The 20,883-nt window shown below is 37.9% G+C and overlaps 1 protein-coding gene across 10 annotated transcripts in view; it reads left to right on the forward strand.

The window, feature by feature from the left end:
* CPVL (carboxypeptidase vitellogenic like) overlaps nt 1-20,883 on the forward strand; it is a 273,532-nt gene that overhangs the window by 12,739 nt on the left and 239,910 nt on the right. For 5 of the 10 annotated variants that reach the window (XM_055293553.2, XM_055293554.2, XM_055293555.2 and 2 more), the window contains exons 2-3: nt 1,940-2,052; nt 3,326-3,387. The gene's annotated coding sequence lies outside the window, so the exon portion shown is untranslated. Of the gene's footprint in view, nt 1-1,939; nt 2,053-3,325; nt 3,388-4,828; nt 4,956-20,883 lie in introns of all 10 variants that reach the window. The other 5 variants (XM_055293562.2, XM_055293550.2, XM_055293559.2 and 2 more) reach the window with 2 other exon arrangements.

Raw genomic sequence — 20,883 nt, forward strand, 5'->3', positions numbered from 1 at the left:
ACCTGTAATACCAGCACTTTGGGAGGCCAAGGCGGGCAGATCACCTGAGATTGGGAGTTTGAGACCAGCCTGACCAACATGGAGAAACCCTGTCTCTACTGAAAATACAAAATTAGCCAGGCATGTTGGCACATGCCTGTAACCCCAGCTACTCAGGAGGCTGAGGCAGGAAAATCGCTTGAACCTGGGAAGCGGAGGTTACGATGAGCCAAGATTGCGCCATTGCACTCCAGCCTAGGCAACAAAAGCGAAACTCCATCTCAAAAAAAAAAAAAGTCTGCCATGTTTTCCAGTTGCCTTCGTACCTGTCTCTCTCATACAATGGGAAGATTCTGGAGGGCAGCAATGGTGCCTTGCTGTTTTCATATATCCGTTCTCTAACCCAAGAATCTTTCCTGTACTAGAATTTCAAAAATGTAGAATCCAGCTGAGTGTTTATCTTTGTTCTGGATTCTCAAGCCATTTAAAGGCAGCAGGCTGTCATGATTTTCCACACGAAAGGGCAGAAACGGGATTAACACAATAGGATGCTGTCTCTATTCTCATCTACCCTGTCCAAGGAATTTAATTTCCTATAAGCCTACCTCCAGTTCTCCTTGGGACAGTTATATTTAAGAACCTTAATGCTTCAGACCCTCTTTTGACATTAAATCTTTGTCTGCTGAATGCTAACAGTCTTGAGGGACATTGGGTTTACTCAATTTGTATTTTTAGACATGAGTGTATGTAATTGTGTAGACAAAGTATTTGAACGTTGAATTGATATTTTAAAGTTTTGATCCAAATGTGTGATACTGGATAAAAATACCCTAGGAGGTTTAACTTCGGTAATACAGACTAAACTTGTCAAGTAGTTAAATAGGATGATCTGGCAGGACTTATGAAAATGTCTGAAGAATATTACAACTTTCTACGTTTTCATTTTGATCTGGGTCCCCATAGCCCTATTCTGCTACACTCTATGTGTCATATCACAATGAGGGGCTTTTGTTTTTTAATGCTGCTTATGATCTTATTTCATTATTGGTAGGTGGAACACTATCAGATTAATACAACTCTTTTAAGGCATTGAATAGAAAGATTCCACCACTGCTAACCTTCCTCTGCGCTCCTATTTTTCAAACTCTATCATTACCTTCTCTTCTGTAGAGCATCCTGTCATCGTCTTATAATAGAAGTTCAGCTCATTTGCATATGCATTTGCAGGTTTTCATTAAGAGGAAGACGGCACAATGATTAATGTTAGTTCTCATTTTGCAAAAGGAATATTGTCTTTTTAAAAAATATTCCATCTTTCAGAGCACTGAAAGAAATAGTCATAATTTAAGTAAGAAAAAGTCATTTACGGCATTTATGTTATTTAAGATGTTTTGCCTATAAAGTAATCCATGCTTACTGTAGACATGTTAGAGGCAAAAAAAGAGATAAGTAAAACAAAAAAGAAATCATCCATATTCCCTCCACCATGAATAAATACTTTGGTACTTCTCCCCCTCCTTGGGAATCAGCAGTTTAACAGCCTGATTTTTGCAGTTTACATTACATGGCAATATGAACATTCATGTGGAAAAAAGTTTGTTAGGACCTATATGAAAAATGTCTATTTTGGAATGTTAAGATCATTAGTGTCTATTTAGTTTTTCTAGATTGTGTAATTTTTAAAATGATTACATTTTACTTTTCTAGTTGGAGGCAATAATAAAGCTACTTTCCTTTTAGAATGAACTTGTACGATTATTTCCTGTGTCATTATAAATTCCTAATGTGACTTTTAATGGCAATATAAAATTCCTTTCTATTAACCTACAATAATTCATGTTGTTATTCCTCCGTTGATTGAAATTTAGTTCGTTTTACAGTTTTTGGCTTTTCTTGAATTACTCTTGGACAAACATCCTTACACATCAATCTATATGTGCCTTTCTGTTTATTTTCTTAGGCTTGATTGAACATGTCAGTGACAGGGGCACCAGCTGCACAACCCTAGGAGCCACCAAACACCGTGTATTCTATATAAATGTTGCTGCCAGGAGCCCCAGTTCAAACTACAATGTGAGTAACGCCTGCTGGAGTAGAGCAATAGCTGAAGCCTTGGTCAAAGGCTATGAAAATGTTTAAAGCACTAGATAAAAATTGCCAAGCTGCCTTCTGGAAATATTGTCTGAATTTATATTCATTCCAGAACTCACCACCTATATCATGATTGAGAATTACAATATATTTTAAAACGCAAATTCCCTAGGAAAAAATGGCCTCCCATTGCTGTATTCATTTGTATCTAACTGATTACTAGGGAGATTAACTTTTTGCTTATGTCTACTAGTCGTTTGTATTTCTTCTTTTGCAAACTGCCTATTCATATCTTTTGGCAAAATAATAGAAAGTACTGAATACCAGTAATTGGCACCAAGAGTTGTTCACATATGATCTGACATACTCTTTTCAATTACACTGCAAGCAGTCAGGCTTATCTCCGTATTACAAATTAGAACTCTAAGAGGTATATGGATGATACGAGTCTTGTCCAACATCACACAGAATGTGACAGGGCCTGGATTTGAACCCAGCTCTGACTCCAGAGCCTGAGCTCTTAATCATTGGACTCTAGTGCCCCTTAATTAGTGTGTTAGTGTTCTTCTTATTAGTTTGTAATAACTCTTTACATAGTAATCATAATAACCTTTAATTGGTCAAATTTGTGGCAAAGGTATTTTTATTGGCTCATTATTTGCCTTAATTTGATTTATACAGATTTAAGTCATTTTTATATCAATTTAGATGACTTCTTTTTTTTTTGAGATGGAATCTCGCTCTGTCACCCAGGCTGGAGTGCAGTGGCTTGATCTCAGCTCACTGCAACCTCCACCTCCTAGGTTCAAGCGATTCTCCTGCCTCAGCCTCCTGAGTAGCTGGGACTACAGGCATGTGCCACCACGCCTGGCTAATTTTTTGTACTTTTAGTAGAGATGGGGTTTCACCATGTTAGTCAGGACAGTCTCTATCTGTCCTGACCTCGTGATCTGCCTGCCTCAGCCTCCCAAAGTGCTGGGATTATAGGCGTGAGCCACCACGCCCGGCCTAGATGTCACTATTGGTACTTTACCACATTTTAAAAATATTTTAAATTTGATTCACAGCATTATTAAAATGTTTGATGTGAAATATTTTCCTTTCTAATAAGAAACACTATTGGGGAACAGATTGACTTCAGAATATTAAGAATGAAACACATGTAAGCATAATATGTGAATATTTGGAAATGAAATAACCTACATCATTGATGAAAGGACATCTTATTTCTCATTGATATTTCCACTATCTGCAGGGAAATATAATCATTTGAAAATACAAGACAAATAACAAAAGATCAACAGAGTGCTTAGCAATGTAAGTTATCTTAATGCTTTCAAAATAAGAGAGTGATTAGATTTTTTGTTTGTAATACTTAAGTTGATTTGCTTGCAATAATAAATAAATCCTCACATGCACTAACTCAGTTTTGCAAAGTATAAGAAAACAAATGAACCTAATAAATGCTATATAGCCCCTCCACAAATGTCCAGTTCTTACCCGTGTTTTGCATTGATATAAAATAGAATAGCTATTAAGTATTTTGTAATTTGAGAAGTAAAAATCCTGGTAATTATTGATGGTTTCTCTACTTAGAAAAAGGAGAATATTTATTTACATGTATCAGAGCAATTCTATTTGGCAAAGGATATATAGCAAAATAATCACTTGTGTTACTAACATCTGCCTTGTTCTTGCTTATGAAGCAGACTTAGGACAAGTGTCAGAATCTTTCCTTCTCACTCCTGAAGAATTTGTGTTGAGTCTGGATTCCTGGGTTTTCTAGCATCTGAGAGTGGTCAAAAAGTTCTCAGACTGCAAAACGTCAGCCTGAGTTTCTGTGCAGAGCATTCAGGAGTCGTTTCTCCAACAAGACTGACTGAGGAAGGCCGACACTGTGTGGGAAGGAAGGCAGAACTGATCTGGCAAAGAGTGAAGGGAGCACTCTTCCTCATGACTTGGAGTGGGATGGGGTGGTTCTTAAGGATGGCATCCCATGTCCACTCTCATGCAGTGCTGTGTGAGGGGATGGAGCCTTCTGAAGGGTTCTCCCAAGATGCCAGCATGGCCAAACACAAATAAGCCTTATGCCCAAGCTTGGAAAAAAGAAAATGGAGGGGCTGTTTTCAAAGGGTCCATGAGGACTGTAAGTGTGTCAGCACGATATTGGAGGATCACCTCCTGTTTTCTGACACCAAGAGAGATGCTGGGTCCCCTATAATCCTAAGGAGGTAGGAGACCTCAAAACCATGACTGAGGAGGTGCAAATGCTGGTTAGCTCTGGTAGGTGGAGTCCTGCATGGACTATAATGCCCCTTAACTGGTGTGTTACTGTTCTTTTTATTAGTTTGTAATAACTCTTTACATAGTAGTTAACCTTTGATTGGTCAAATTAGTGGCAAACGCATTTTTATTGGCTGATTATTTGCCTCAATTTGATATATCATAGGGATTTAAGTCATTTTTCATATCAATGCAGATGGCTTATTCCACTCCAAGTTGTGAAATTAATTAATTAATGCCAAACAGTCATTCAACAAACAATAACTGAGCCCCTACTATGATCCAGGCATAGGTATAGACCCTGAGAGTATAACAATAAACAAAGTCCCTGCCCTCAAGAGCCATAGACAATGAACTGATTTTTAAAAAGATAACTTCAAATGCTGAAAAATAAGTGTTCAGATGAACATAAAACAGCATGTCAGGCAACGTCTCTTGGAGGATGTGACATTTCAGCAGAGACTTGATCTTGCAGGTCTGGAGGAGGGAACAGCAGCTCTAAAGGTCTGAGTCAGACACGAGCTGGGCGTGTTAGAGGAACAGGAAAGGCGGCCAGTGGAGCTGGTGTCAAAGGAATGAAACGGCACGCAGAGGAAGACCAGGTCAGAGGCTGAGTAGATGCCAGATCCTAGCAGCCACGTGGATCATAGTGGAGATTTTCTGTTTATTTCTAGACACAATGGGAAGCCACAGAAGCTTTTAGTAAGGGGATAACATGTTCTGATTCATACTGAAAAGATCACTTTGGCAGCTGTAGAAAAGGATAGTAAGAAGAGCAGGGTGCACAGTGGCTATGTGACTATTCCAGTGGTTTCAAAGAAAGGATGATGGTGTGGACAGAGGATAGTAGCAGTGGAGATGGCAAGACACCATCAGACTTAGGGTAGAATCTGACAACACTTGCTGATGATGGAATGTGAGGCATGAGATAAACAATCATCAAGGTTACTCCTAGGTTTTTAGCTGAGCAGTTAAATGGTTGGTGGTGCCACTTGCTGTGATGGTGAAGGCTTGGGGATGGGGAACTTTGTGTGGGGATGGAACTGAGGGTTGTGTTTGGGACCTGTGAAGTTTGAGGCACCTATGAAATGTCTAAGGAGATGTCAAGTAGCAAGGTTTGGAGAGAGGTCTGGGTTGGAAAAAAAGATTTTGGTTATAAAGTGAATGAATGAAAGAACAGATAGGTGGGAGCATAATGAGATGGGTAGGTGTTCAGAAGGAAAGAGGGTTAGGGTATAGATGGTAAAGTGGATGGATGGATGGATGACTGCACAGATGGATGGATGGACAGACAGATAGATAAATGGGTAGATATTAATAGATGGACAGATAGATAAACAGATGGAAGAAGGAAAAGAGAGAGAGAAAAAATGAGGGGACAGAGGAAAAGCCAGTAAATTCAAAAAAAAAAAAAAAGAAAAGGGAGGCCAGGCACGGTGGATCACTTTGGGAGGCCAAGGCAGGCAGATGACTTGAGGTCAGGAGTTTGAGACCAGGCTGGCCAACATGGTGAAACCCCATCTCTACTAAAAATACAAAAATTAGCCCAGCGTGGTGGTCTGCACCTGTAATCCCAGCTACTCAGGAGATTGCGGCAGGAGAATTGCTTGAACCCGGGAGTCAGAGGTTGCAGTGAGCAGAGATAGCACCACTGCACTCCAGCCTGGATGACAGAGTGAGACTCTGTCTAAAAACAAAACAAAATAAAACAAAAAAAGAAAGAAAGAAAAAAGAAAAAGAAAACGATCTCCTATATAGGTATAAATTACTTTAAGCAATCTGAAGATTAGAAAGGAATAAGTTTCCCAGTGAATAAATTTTTTAGTGTCTCTGTGCTAGAAGACAATGTTCACTAAACTAAAAATATTTTTAAGGAGATAATTATTTTATATTTGTCTCTTCCTTCTATATTTTCTCCCCTCTCTTTCTTGCTTTCTTTTGTATTAAATGATTTTTTTATTCCCATTTTCTCTGTATTTATTTGGAAGTATAAACACTGTTTCTATTCATTTAGAAGTTAACCTAGGGGCCGAGGCGGGCGGATCACGAGGTCAGGAGATCGAGACCACAGTGAAACCCCGTCTCTACTAAAAAATACAAAAAATTAGCCGGGCGTGGTGGCGGGCGCCTGTAGTCCCAGGTACTTGGAGAGGCTGAGGCAGGAGAATGGCGTGAACCCGGGAGGCGGAGCTTGCAGTGAGCCGAGATTGCGCCACTGCACTCCAGCCTGGGCGACAGAGCGAGACTCCGTCTCACAAAAAAAAAAAAAAAAAAAAAAAAAAAGAAGTTAACCTAGGCATTTTAACATACAAGCTAACCAAGCCTAATGTTTATCCATATTCTTACCATTCTGACCAATGATCAAAGAGCAGGAGGTTGCTTTCCCTTTCCTTCGTGGCTTCCTATTTATATGCTCTTCCTTCTAGTATTTCAGCTCAATCTCCTGTTTCAAACACCAGAAGTTAGCCATTATTTGTTGTTTTATACTGTCAATGTTAATTTAGGTTTAAACAGAAGTTTCCCATTTTATTGGCTCAAAATTCTTTCTTGTATATCTTCCTTCTGTATTCTTTTTTCTTCCTAAAAAATATCCTTTTAAAGCTTCTTTGTAAAGGTGTCTTAGTAGTAATCCCTTTCGATTTTTGTCTATAAATGTCTTCACTTTGTCTTTCCTTTGGAATCAAAGTTAGATTTGTATAGGATTCAAACTGACAGTTAATTTCCTTCAGCAATTTGAAAAGACATACTGCTAATAAAGACATACCCATTGTGTTCTGACATATTTTCTTGCCAATAAGAAGTCCACTATTAATCTAGTTATTATTTCTTTTTGGCATTTTTTTCTTTTTCCTCTCTGTTTGGGAGAATCTGAAGCTTTCCTACACTGTATCTAAACGTGACTTTATTTTTATTTATCCTGCTCAGGACCTCAGGACCTATTGGCCTTCTTGACTTCTCTTCTGGATCTTTGTAGTCAGAATAAATAAATAGTCGTGGTCTTTTTTTTCTTTTATCTTTTTTTTTTTTTTTTGAGATGGAGTCTCGCTCTGTCGCCTGGGCTGGAGTGCAGTGGCGTGATCTTGGCTCACTGCAAGCTCCGCCTCCCAGGTTCACGCCATTCTCCTGCCTCAGCCTCCCGAGTAGCTGGGACTACAGGTGCCCACCACCATGCCTGGCTAATTTTTTGTATTTTTAGTAGAGACGGGGTTTCACCGTGTTAGTCAGGATGGTCTCGATCTCCTGACCTCGTGATCTGCCGGCCTCGGCCTCCCAAAGTGCTGGGATTACAGGCGTGAGCCACAGCACCTGGCTGGTCTTTTTTTCAGTTATGGAAAATAGTCATGATCTCTTTGAATATTGCCTAATCTGTCCTAAAATGTCAGTGAATTAGACATGTTAGACTTTTTCACTCAATACTTCCTAACCCTTCTTTCATATTTTTCACTGTTTTTTGTTTTGTTTTTTTCCCTATGCTCTGCTTGGGTAACTTATCTTCTACTACTCTCCTTCCTGTTGGCTATCAATCAATTTATCTGTGTTAATCTGTTCTCATGCTGCTAATAAAGACATACTCAAGATTGGTAATCTATAAAGGTAAGAGGAAAAATTGACTCACAGTTCCATACGGCTGGGGAGGCCTCACAATCACGGTGGAAGAGCAAGGAGTGTCTTACATGGTGACAGGCAAGAGAGAGAGTGAGAGCCAAGTGAAAGGGGAAATGCCTTATAAAATCATCAGATCTCAGCCGGGCGTGGTGGCTCATGCCTATAATCCCAGCACTTTGGGAGGCCAAGGCGGGCAGAAAACCTGAAGTCCGGAGTTTGAGACCAGCCTTGCCAATATGGTGAAACCCCCTCTCTACTGAAAATACAAAAAATTAATCAGGCATGGTGGCATGCGCCTGTAATCCCAGCTACTGAGGGGGCTGAGGCAGGAGAATCACTTGAACCCAGGAGTCAGAGGTTGCAGTGAGCAGAGATTGTGCCACTACACTCCAACCTGGGCAACAGAGAGAGGCCCCGTCTCAAAAAAAAAAAAAAAGAAAAAGAAATCATCACATCTCGTGAGACTTATTCACTGCCATGAGAACAATATGGGGGAAGCACCCCAAAGATTGAATCATCTCCCACTGGGTCCCTCCCACAACATATGGGAATTATGGGAGCTACAATTCAGATGAGATTTGGGTGGGGACACAGCCAAACCATATCATTATCTAATTTACTGCTTATCAACTGAAATGAATACAATTTTTATATTTTTCATTTATAGAATTTTGTTTGGTTATTTTGTGTCTCTCTTCTAGCTTCTTGTTCCTGTATCTCTCTAAAAATTCTTTTTTTTTTTTTTGAGACAGAGTTTTGCTCTTTTTTGCCCAGGCTGGAGTGCAATGGCACAATCTTGGCTCACTGCAACCTTCACCTCTCGGGTTCAAGCAATGCTCCTGCCTCAGCCTCCCAAGTAGCTGAGATTACAGGTGTGTGCCACCATGCCCAGCTAATTTTGTATCTTTAGCATAGATGGGGTTTCACCATGTTGGCCAGGCTGATCTTGAACTCCTGACCTCAGGTGATCCGCCCACGTCGGCCTCCCAAAGTGCTGCAATTACAGGCGTGAGTCACCACACCTGGACTCTCGAAATTCTTTAATCATTGTGTTGGGTATTTTTTTCTGCCCCTTCCAAATCCACTCTCTACCATGTTCCATCCTGCTTTGTGCCCCTGTGGCTAATCAGCTGAGCAACCTGTCCCTTTTCTGGACAGGTTCCTGTCCCTCTGTGGGGAGAAGCAGACCTTGGCTATCTACTGCTGTAGCCTCCAGGCCTCGAAAAGCTTTATTGTCTCTCCTCAGGGACTGATGGCTTTTGCTTCTATCCTTTCCCCAGAAGCAGATCTGTGCCTGCATACCAAAATATGGAAAGACGGGATTGCTGGCCCCCCTCCAGAGGCAGAGGGCTTTGCTTCTCAAGGGCTTGCTGCTTCTTCCTGACAGCTTAATTAAGGCTTTTGCTCCCATGAGAGGAGCATCAAGGTGTGGGCACAGCCACATCCTCCTACATCCTGTGCCACCAAAGGGGGGTCTCTCCAGCCTTTTGCCCTGCCCTAGTCTTCCTCAAGAGCACCCCCTTTTCCCCATGGAGACTATGAAGAGAAGCTTGGGAGTGTGTGTGAACTCTGCTTGTGTCTGGGCCTCTCAGTTATTCTAAATTAATATGAGATATGAGTGCATACTCAGTCTTTAGAAATTCTTTTTTTTTTTTTTTTTTTTTTTTTTTTGAGACAGTCTCCCTCTGTCGCCCAGGCCGGAGTGCAGTGGCGTGATCTCAGCTCACTGCAGCCTCCACCTCCCGGGTCCAAGTAATTCTAGTGCCTCAGCCCCCCAAGTAGATGGGATTACATGGGATTACAGGCACGAACCACCACATTCGACTAATTTTTTTTTTTTTTTTTGGTAGAGACAGGGTTTCACCATGTTGGACAGGCTGGGCACCTGACCTCAAGTGATCTGCCCGCCTCAGCCTGCCAAAGTAAGGAATTTATTATTTTTTAAAAAATATTTCTTCTTACTCACTCCATGGCAACCCCCCCATTCCTCCCATACTCTGCCAAAGGTGCAACAATTCCATATCCTGCCTCTCTTTAGAGATGCTTTTTATCCTTTGAAGTTTACTTTCCGGGTTGCCTTGTGACCTTCAGTCTCTGATGAGTTTAAGGAAAGAAAGTTATAATATTGTACACCGTTCATCATTTTCTTGTTGTTAGGATGGGGGTGACATTCTCTCGTAGCTTTCTATTTCCCAAGCAGGAGCAGAAATCCTCATGTATTATTAATAGCACCACCTTTCACTTCATAATCATGTGGGCTGGAGGATAAATTATATGGCTGCAGAAAGTTAGGCCCCCACTGGAGGCTACCAGCCCCTGGCAGATGCATTCAGGGCAATGCCAACTACAGGGCTTTTTTTCTCTGGGTTCCTGCTTAGTTTTCTGGCCTTAGAAGACTTCCTTGACTTTCCTATAAGCTTAGGTGTGCATTTTTAAAAATGTTTTGTTTAAAAAACTATCTCATCCAGCGCTTTTTTTTTTTTTTTTTTTTTTTTTTTATATACAGAGTCTTGCTCTGTCGCCCAGGCTAGAGTACAGTGGCGCAATCTCAGCTCACTGCAACTTCTGCCTCCTGGGTTCAAGCGATTCTCCTGCCCCAGGCTCCTGAGTGGCTGGGATTACAGGCACCCACCACCACGCCCAGCTAATTTTTGTATTTTTAGTAGAAACAGGTTTTCACCATGTTGGCCACGCTGGTCTCGATCTCCTGATCTCAGGTGATCCACCCGCCTCGGCCTCCCAAAACGCTGGTGAGCCACCACACTCGGCCTTATCCAGCATTTTTAAGTGGCAGAAAAGCTTCTCCAGATATCTAGTGAGTCATATAGCTGGAAACAGAAGTTGAAAAAAAAAGTTTTATAGTATTAAAATGTTAAGGTTTTACTTCTTTCCCAATTAACATTAATGATTCTTGAAATCGTTGGTCAGATGACCGTATGTCAAAAAGCAATGGTTAATGTGAAATTAATATTTTAAAAAAGGAGTCTGTTAATGTCAAAGATGGACTTTACTAGGCTTTTCTTAAATACTCTAAAAATTCAATTTATCTGGAGGGTGTTAACATGAATAATTTAAAATTCATTTCCCAGCTGCAAGGGAAATCAAATTGATTTCAATGGTTTTCCTGAATCTGAAGGCTTGGTTATTTTTAATAATTTTTTTGGATGATAAATGGGTGGCAACATGATGATAGATGAGACAGAGATTATTGTTATAGCATATTAAGAAAACTTTAGACACTGATGCTATCATAACCAAGGGTGAGCCCAGGTGTAGAAGTCACAGGGTTCCTGGAGCAGAATGTTGATCAACTGGATGCGACCAATCAACTAACGGAAATCAGCTGTGATGCCCACAGCAACCATGCTTTCAAGAACTCAGTGGGCCGGATGCTGGAGAGTAGGTGGTGCTGTTTTAATGATTTACAGTAAGATGCCCCATTAAAGGACTGAATCATTGCAGGAATCCCCCCATATATGGAAACCTAGGTACTTCCTGGGTTCCCTCTAGGTGGCAATGTAATCCAAGCATATAAACGTGATGCTGCTGACCTTACATCTGATTTGGCCCATCTGGCTGACTAGGGGGCTGTCTCCACCATTCCAGGAGTTTTTTCTCCTGTGTACCATCCACTGCACCCTACATTGCGCACTCTGTTGAGGAGGACAATTACTTCAGATACAGCTGGATTGTTCTTTAAAGTCAAACATATGGGAATTGGGGGCTTCCCTCCAAATCAGCTCTTAAGTCCATTTGTAAGAACTATATGTGAGGGCATGCTTGAAAGCTTCAGCTACAACAGCTTCATTTCTTAAAAAGTGATGGATTCAATAATGTTAGATGGATTTGATAGGCATGTATTATATTATGGAAAAATGAAAATGCATTCTCTGGAGACATAATGGTAGATTTCTAAATTATGTCATATGCTTGGATTTAGCCCGCAACAACTGCTATACTCTGAATTTTTCATCTCCGGACAAGTATTTAGTTTGTGGAATTTGATTTAATAGTGCCCCTTAAGGTTTTAGAGTTTGTCTTTCCAGTCCACATTAAAAGTCTCTGACCTTAAACTCTGTGCAAAGAAGGCCCTTGAAAAAAACCTCGGGGCTGAATTGAGGAGAATTCTGGGTAGATTGCTCTCCGTCTGGGATCCCCACCCTATTAGTTTACTTGAGGTGTGGCGCTCCTTCTAACAAGCTCAACTTGAAGACTCTGAACTGGCTAATGCTGTAGTTTATTCCATTACATATGTATTATGTTGGTTTGTATCCCCACAGAATCACCAAGCCCACTTTACAGGTTGTTCTTCTTCATAGACCTGTGAAATCCCCTGGGTGCTCCAAAGAGCTTTGGGGTTTCTGGGAGTGTGGCAGAAAGAATGCAGTAGGAAGCATATTAGGTGATGTCTGCGCCGTTCCTTCATGTGAAAGAGCAGTGTGCATGTAAGCAATGTTAGGGCTCTGCAGGCAAGAGTCAGAACTAGGGGGAAACCGGCAGTTCATTATGTCCAGCACCTTCCATCTCGATTGGCACATCTCATAAACAGTCGTTTTGAAATGAATCAGCTGAGTCATAGAGCAATGTAAGTGATATGGTTTGGCTGTGTCCCCACACTAATCTCATCTTGCATCCCCACATGTTTTGGGAGAGACCTTGCGGGAGGTAATTGAATCATGGGGGCAGGTCTTTACCATGCTGTTCTCGTGATAGTGAGTAAGTCTCACGAGATCTGGTGGTTGCTATAAGGGGAAGTTTTCCTGCACAAGCTCTTTCTTTACCTGCCGCCATCCACATAAGATGTGAATTGCTTCTCCTCGCTTTCTGCCATGATTGTGAGGCCCCCCCAGCCATATGGAACTGTAAGTCCAATTAAGCCTCTTTCTTTTGTAAATTGCCCAGTCTCGAGTATGTCTTTATCAGCAGTGTGAAAACAGACTAATACAGTAAGTCATTTTTGCCTGAGATTAGATATTACAGAAAGTCACACAGAAGTGTTCCATGGAGTTTAGAAATAAAAATTCTAGAAGACATACATTTGTCATGTAATGGTTGGTTTTTCTTCAAAGTATTCAATGAATGTACAAAACCCATTTTAAACTAAGGACATGTAGAAATTACTTAAATTCATCCCCAGATGAACAATTGGAGAAAATATGAATAATGGGGGAAAATCTAACATGTGCAGTGTTCAAAATTAATTAAAGAAAGGGCAAATCTTTGGCATCAAATGGAAAAAATGTCTTACTACAGGTATAGATAAAAGGAACACTGACATGAAGGAAAGAATATTAAAATCTTGTGTTTGAAGATTCACTGTTCCCTAGAGTTGCTCTGGTAATTAAGATTAGCAAGAAATTTGTCAGATATTAAAACAAAAGAAGAGTTTCATCAGTATCACCAGCAATCTATTGTTAAACATAAAGTAGCCAAGGAAGCACCTTAGGACCAGGTTTAAGAGCTCAGAGAATCCCCCTCCACCCCATAGGATTCCTTGCAGTTTACCTCCAGAGAATGGGCTTCTGCTAGAAGTCTGGGAGCACTGGATTAGTCAAGAAGGCCAAATACACGGATCAAAAGGACACCACAGCTGGGCATGGTGCTCACACCTGTAACTCCAGTGCTTTAGGAGGCAGGGGCAGGAGGATCGCTTGAGCCCAGGAGTCAAAGGCTGCAATGAGCTATGATGGCGCCACTGCACCCCAGCCTGAGCAACAGAGTAGCAACCTGTATATACATATATACATCTTATCTATCCATATATAGATAAGACATATATATAGATATGTATATCTATATATAGATAAGATATAGATACGTATATCCATATATAGATAAGATATAGATACGTATATCTATATATAGATAAGATATAGATGCGTGTATCTATATAGATAAGATATAGATATGCATGTCTACATATAGATAAGATATAGATACGTATATCTACATATATAGATAAGATATGGATATGCATATCTATATGTAGATAAGATATAGAAACGTATATCTATATATAGGTAAGATATAGATACGTATATCTATATGTAGATAAGATATAGATATGTATATCTGTATGTAGATAAGATATAGATATGTATATACAGGTTGCTGCTCTGTTGCTCAGGATATATATATCATATATACATAAGATATATATATGTATATAAGATATATAGACATATAGATAAGATATATATATATATCTTATCCCTGCCACATAGCCATGGAATAAGGGTGTGAAGATCTACAGGCACACCAGCTCTGACTGAGCAAACAGCGGTCAGAAGGGAGGAAGAAGCTTTTCTGGATCAAATGTGTCAAGCAGGCCCTGAGAAGAAAAGACAGAGCGGCACATGATGGCAGACATACATAGGACATGAAAAGGCAGAAGCCAAAGAAGAATAGGTAGAAAAAGCCAATGGTCCTGTTTTGGTCTTTTCAGCTACTCTTCAGTACACTGTCAGCTACTTAATCTCCCTTTCCTCTTGTTTAAGTGAAAGACAATATAACAATAACAAAACAGTTGTATTTATTTTTAACATAACATTATTGTATATAAACATTTATATAAAAACAAAATAGGACAAATCACTAATGGTAAGTTTTTAAAAATAATTAAAATGGTGTGTTTAGAGGGGTATGAAAATGGAATTGTTAAACTCTAAAAGAGCACACTGTACATGAATGCCTTAGAAGAAGCAACTCAATAGGATGATATATTTTAGGGAATTGAATAATAGAATTTTCTTCCCAGAATCTTCTACAATGGTAATATAAGCATAGTGCATTTATTCATAGTACAACCGTATATTTCGAGTTACATGCCTTTCAAAAACAGTACTGAATATACAATGCATAGACCACCTAGAATAAGTATGAAAGAAAGAAAACTGAAATGAATAAAATGGGGAAAGATCCATGTTTTATTCTATGTGAGATAAATTTCTTATATATCCATTAGAATTGCCTATGAAAATCAAACCACAATTTGAGTTCATTTTCCTCATGATATTCTAATAATCACCAGGACTTTCATTTTCATCAAATAGAATTTATTATACATTTACTTCTGAATCACATTGGGCTGGGTATTACTTAAAACATGGCAAATAGAAATAGTTCATACCTCTTAGAAGCTTATAGATTAAATGGATAGTGGTAAATACACACATGTAAAAATCATACACACATAATACATACTTAGTACATGTAGTAGTACATGTCTAAACAACATGAATACATGCTAAACTAAATTACTTCTAGTGCTTTTAGCATAATGTAATGGAAAAACAGTTTTTAAGTGTGTTTAGCCATCCGATTAGCTGAGACACAAACTCTCCCTGGAAGCCTACAGCTGAGGTTTGAGGGGGAAGAGGGAAAGCCTTCAGCCTATACAGGTTGGGGGATTGGAACAGAGACCCTCACATAACACTGGACCTCCAAATTGCACAGTTCTTATCTTTAGAGATACATAGATGAAACTATAGGATGTCTGGCATTTTCTTCAAAATAATCCAGGGGTGGGAGGAATGGGTAGAGATTACAGATGCAAAAAAGATTGACTATGAGTCCATAATTATAGAAGCTGGGTATGGCTACATGGAGGCTTATTATAATATTCTATTTTTGTATGCTTTAAATTTTCTAAGATAAAAAGTTTTAAGAACCATTAAAAGAAAAACCATAAACTGTGTAATGGAATTGAAACAAAACTGACACAAGATGAGAATCCAAAATGTCTACAGAACTTTTAGAAATCAATAAGAGAAAGACAAAGAAACCCATTGAAAGATGGTTTAAATAAATAAATAAACCGGCATTTTATGAAATAAAAAAATGGCCAGACAAAACATCAGAAGATGTGCAGTCTCATTAGTAAGCAGGAAAAAGCAAATTAAAACCACAATGAGATATTCTGTATGTTATGATATGCTAGGTAATATTGTTGCCACCAACACCCAAGAATCATATCAACAAAATTTTACTTCTCACTCACGTTAAATGTCCAGTCTAGGTCATCTGGGAACTGAGGTCAGTCATCTGTTCATGTTCCCAGGGTCACACAACAGTTACCTCCGATGTTGTAGGCCTCCTTGCCAGAGGGAAGGAAAGCATGGAGGTTTTTGCATCAGTAAGTAATTGCTCCAGCCAGGGACTGGCGCACATTCCTTCACAATTCAGTACAAGTCAAACTCACTCATAACAAGGATTTAGGAAGTGCAATTCCTTCTACTGTGTGCTTGGAAGCAGAGAGAACTGGAAATGTTTAGGCAAAACAAATGACTTTCATAGATGCCAGTTTTTTTCTATCAGATTGGCAAAACTATATAGTCTGACATAACCAAATATTGGTGAAGATGTAGAGCAATAAAAACACTTACACAGTTTTGACTGAAGAGTAAATTGGTACAACTACTTTAGAAAACAATTTAGTGTTATTTAGCAAAGTTGAAAATTCATATAGTCTTCAACTCAGCAATACCACTCTAAGATATATACTTTAGAAATACTTTTGCATATGTGCACCAAAGACATATTCAAATATGATCATAGAAGCACTGTTTGTACCAGTGAAATCAAACAAGCAAAAAGAAAAACTGGAAATAGCTCTCATGTCTGCAGATAGTAGATAATTTTTTGAATATTCATTTAATGAAATACCATTTAGGATAGAATATTAATGAACAGATACATGTTTATCTGGTTGAATTTCAGAAACATATTGAATGAAAAAAGTCAGTCTAGAATTATTGTATTTGACAAAGGTCTAAAAAAGTTAAAATTAATATACTATTTTAGGATTACATACCTAAGCAAAAATAAATAATTAAAAGTTAGTTTAACACAAAATTCAAGATAGTGGTTACCTTTGAGTGTATCAAGGTAGGGATGTTACCAGGGACAGATCTAAGGTATTGATAATATTCTTTTTGTTAAGTTGTTTGGAGTTGTAAACATTGTTCACTTTGTTATTAGTCTTTAACTTGTACGTACATAATATATGTACTCTATGCATGCAAAAAAGCATAGAAATATATTTTATATTGTGGAGAAAAATCAATCAATGGAAACAACAAAAATGACACAGGTAGTAGAACTAGTAGTCAAGGACATTAAAAGAGCTATTATAAATATATTTCAAATGTTCAAGAAGGTACAGGAAATAGAAAAACAAAAAATAGAGAATATCATCGGAATAAAAAACTGTTTTTTTGAGATCAATGAGTGATCCACTTTTAGCTGGATTCATCAAGAAAAAAATAGAAATGATACAAATTATTAATTATAGAAATGAGAGAGGGGATACCAATACAGTTGTAGATACTAAAAGTATAAGAAAATATTACGACCAACTTTTTTGCCATGATATTTGACAACTTAGATAAAATGGACAAATTCTTTGAAAGAAACCACTCGCCAGAGATCACTCAAGAAGACATAGATTACCTGAATAGCTCAAAAGCTATTAAAGTTATTAAAGGCTTCTAACTATAAAGCTATTATAGTTAGAAACCTCCCCATAAAACAAACAAACAAACAAACAAACAACCCAGGAAACACATCAAGCCAAGATGGCTTCTCTGGTTAATTCTACCAGACATTTAAATCAGAAAGAATATCAATTCTATACAAAACTTCAAGAAAATCAAAGAGAATAAAACGCTTTGCTATCCATGTTGGGCACAGTGGCTCAGGCCTGTAATCCCAGCATTCTGAGAGGTTGAGATGGGAGGATTGAGGCCAGGAGTTTGAGACTAGCCTGGTCAACATAATGAGACCCCACTTCTACAAAAACTTAAAAAAAAAAAAAAAAAAGCTGGATGTGGTGGCACACACCTGTGATCCTAGCTACTTGGGAGGGTGAGCAGGAGGATCACTTGAGCCCAGGAAGTCAAGGCTGCAGTGAGCTGATATTGCACCACTGCACTCCAGCCTAGGCATAGAGTGAGACCGTGTCTCAAAACAAACAAACAGACAAACAAAAACCCACTTTACAACTCAATCTATGAAGCCAGCATTACCTTGATACCAAAACCAAAGATATTACAAGAAAAGAAAATCTACAAATCATGTCCCCTGTGAACATAGTGACCAACACTGTTTACAAATTTTACCAAATAAAAGGTTTATCTCAAGAATGCAAGGTTGGTTTAACATTTGAAAATCAACCCATGTAATTCACCATATTAATACACTTAAAAAGAAACACCACATGGTCACCTCAATATATGCAGAAAAGCATATGACAAAAATTCAATATCTATTCATGATGAAAAAATTTAACAAACTAAGAAAAGAAGAAAATTCAACCACATAAAGGGCAGCTATGAAAAGCCTACAGTTAACACCTCACCTAATGGTGAAAGACTGAATGCTTTTCATTTAAGAACAGTGCAAGTATATCCATTCTATCACTTCTATTTGTCATTGTAACAAAGGTTATGGCAAATATATTAATGAAAGAAAAAGAAATAACAAAGGCATACAGGTTAAAAAGAAAGGCATAAAGCAGTCTCTATTAACAGACAACATGACTGGAAAATTCTTTGAACCAGTATAGGTGATATAAAAAAAATCTAAGAAACCTACACACACAAAAATATTGGAACTATTCAGTGAGTTTAGCAAGGTTAAAGGATAAAGAATAATATATAAAAATCAATTTTGTTTCTATACAGTAGTAAAGATCAATCCAAAATTGCAAAAAAATACCATTTAAAATAGCAGAAAATATGAACTTAAGTATTGGTTTGAAGAAAACTTATGCAAGACCTTTATATGAAAAACTATAAAACATCATTGAGATAATTAAAAAGACGTAAATGAAGAGATATACATGCCTATAAATCAAAAGACTATATTATTTAGATATCTATTCTCCCCACATTGATCTTTAGATTAAATGCAATGCCAATAAAAATATCAGCAGGCTTGTTTTTTAGAAATTGACAAACTGATTCTAAAATTTATATGGAAGTTCAAAAGATGTAGACTAGTCAAAAACATTTGAAAAAGAGTAAAGTTGTAGAACTTACACTATACACTTGAGTTGATATTTAGGGTTTATCATGGAGCTATGGTAATCAAGATAGTGTGGTATTGTTATAATGATAGATATACAAAGATCAATGGAACACTCTAGAAAGTTTAGAAATAGATGCACACATATATGTCAATTGACCTCTTTCGAAGGGAAACTCGGTGAAGAAATAATAATCTTTATTTTTTATTTTTATTTTATTTTTTTTTGAGACAGGTCTTGCTCTGTCTCCCAGGCTGGAGTGCAGTGGTGAGATCTCGGCTCACTGCAACCTTCGCCTCCCAGGTTCAAGTGATTCTCCTGCCTCAGCCACCAGGGATGCTGGGATTACAGGCATGTGCCACCACGCCTGGCTAATTTTTGTATTTTTAGTAGAGATGGGGTTTCGCCATGTTGCTCAGGCTGGTCTCTTCTGAGTTCAAGCGATCTGCCCACCTCAGCCCCGCAAAGTGCTGGGATTACAGGTGTGAGCCACTGTGCCTGGCCAAAATTAAACACTTTTGCTCTTCAAAAAAAAACTTAAGGAAATGAAAAGACAAGCCAAAATGTGGGCAAAATTATCTGCAAAATATATATTTAATAAAGCATTTGCATTTTATATAAAATCCTTACAACTTAATACGAAGAGAAACAACCTAATTAAAATAATGTGCAAAAAGCAAATAGACATTTTACAAAAAAAGAAACTGTACAAATAAGAAATAAGCACATAAAAAGATGCTGGACATCATTAGTTATTAGGAAAATTCAAGTTTAAATCATGGTGAGTTGACACCTAGTATGATGGCGATAATCAAAAAGACACAAGTGTTGGGAAGGATATGGAGCAACTAAAACTCTCATGCACTGCTGGTGGGAATGGAAAATGGCACAACACTTTTGAGAACAGTTTTATAGCTTGAAAAGTTAAACATTCCCTACTATATGTGTCAACCTAGGTATTTACCCAAGAGAAATGAAAACATATGTCCACATAAGGACTTGTCCACGAATGTTAACAGCAGCTTTATTTGTAATAGTCAAAAGCTGGGAACAACCCAGGTGTCCTTGAACAAGTAAATGGACAAATATATTTCAGTCCAATACAATGTAATTCAGCAATGAAAAGGAGTGAACTATTGATATGCACAACATAGATGAATCTTAAAGTAACTACACAGAGTGAATGATACCAATGAATATAATTGTATTTATTTAAAAATTTTAAAAATGCAAGTTAATCTATAGTGATGGAAAGCTGATCAGCAATTGCCTGGTGACAGAGATGGCAGGAGGGAGTAAACTTTTGGGGGCAATGAGAATGTTTGTTATCTTGTGATGATGGGTTTCATTGGTTCATACATAGCTGAAACTGATCAAATTGTATACTTTATATGTAGCTTATTGTATGCCAGTTATACCTTAATAAGATTGTAAAAAAAAACATGGATATTGTCTCTTAGGTAATAATTGCTCATATGCATATGCCCATTAACATGTGTCAATTTTCAGGGTACCATATTCTTTGCTTAGAGCAGGAAATAGAAATATAATATGAATCACATATGTAATTTTAAATTATCTAAAAGACACATTTTAAAACATTTTTTAAGGGTGAAAATACTTTTAATAATATATTTTACTTAATTCAATATATTTTAGAGTATTTTAATCAATATAAAAATTATAAGCAAAGTATTTTACAAAGACTTCATACTAAGTCTTCAAAATCCAGTATATACTTTACACTTACAGCACATCTTAGATTTAATAAAATTTACAATGGAGAAATAGATTCATATATCAAACATGCTTAAAAATTTTTCCATAATAGAATCGAGTATCTTTTTTTAATTTTTAATTTTGAAATAATTACAGACTCATAAGGAGTAAAAGTAGTA

This window comes from Symphalangus syndactylus, chromosome 9, assembly GCF_028878055.3.
Source record: "Symphalangus syndactylus isolate Jambi chromosome 9, NHGRI_mSymSyn1-v2.1_pri, whole genome shotgun sequence".
NCBI classification, from domain to species: Eukaryota; Metazoa; Chordata; class Mammalia; order Primates; family Hylobatidae; genus Symphalangus; species Symphalangus syndactylus.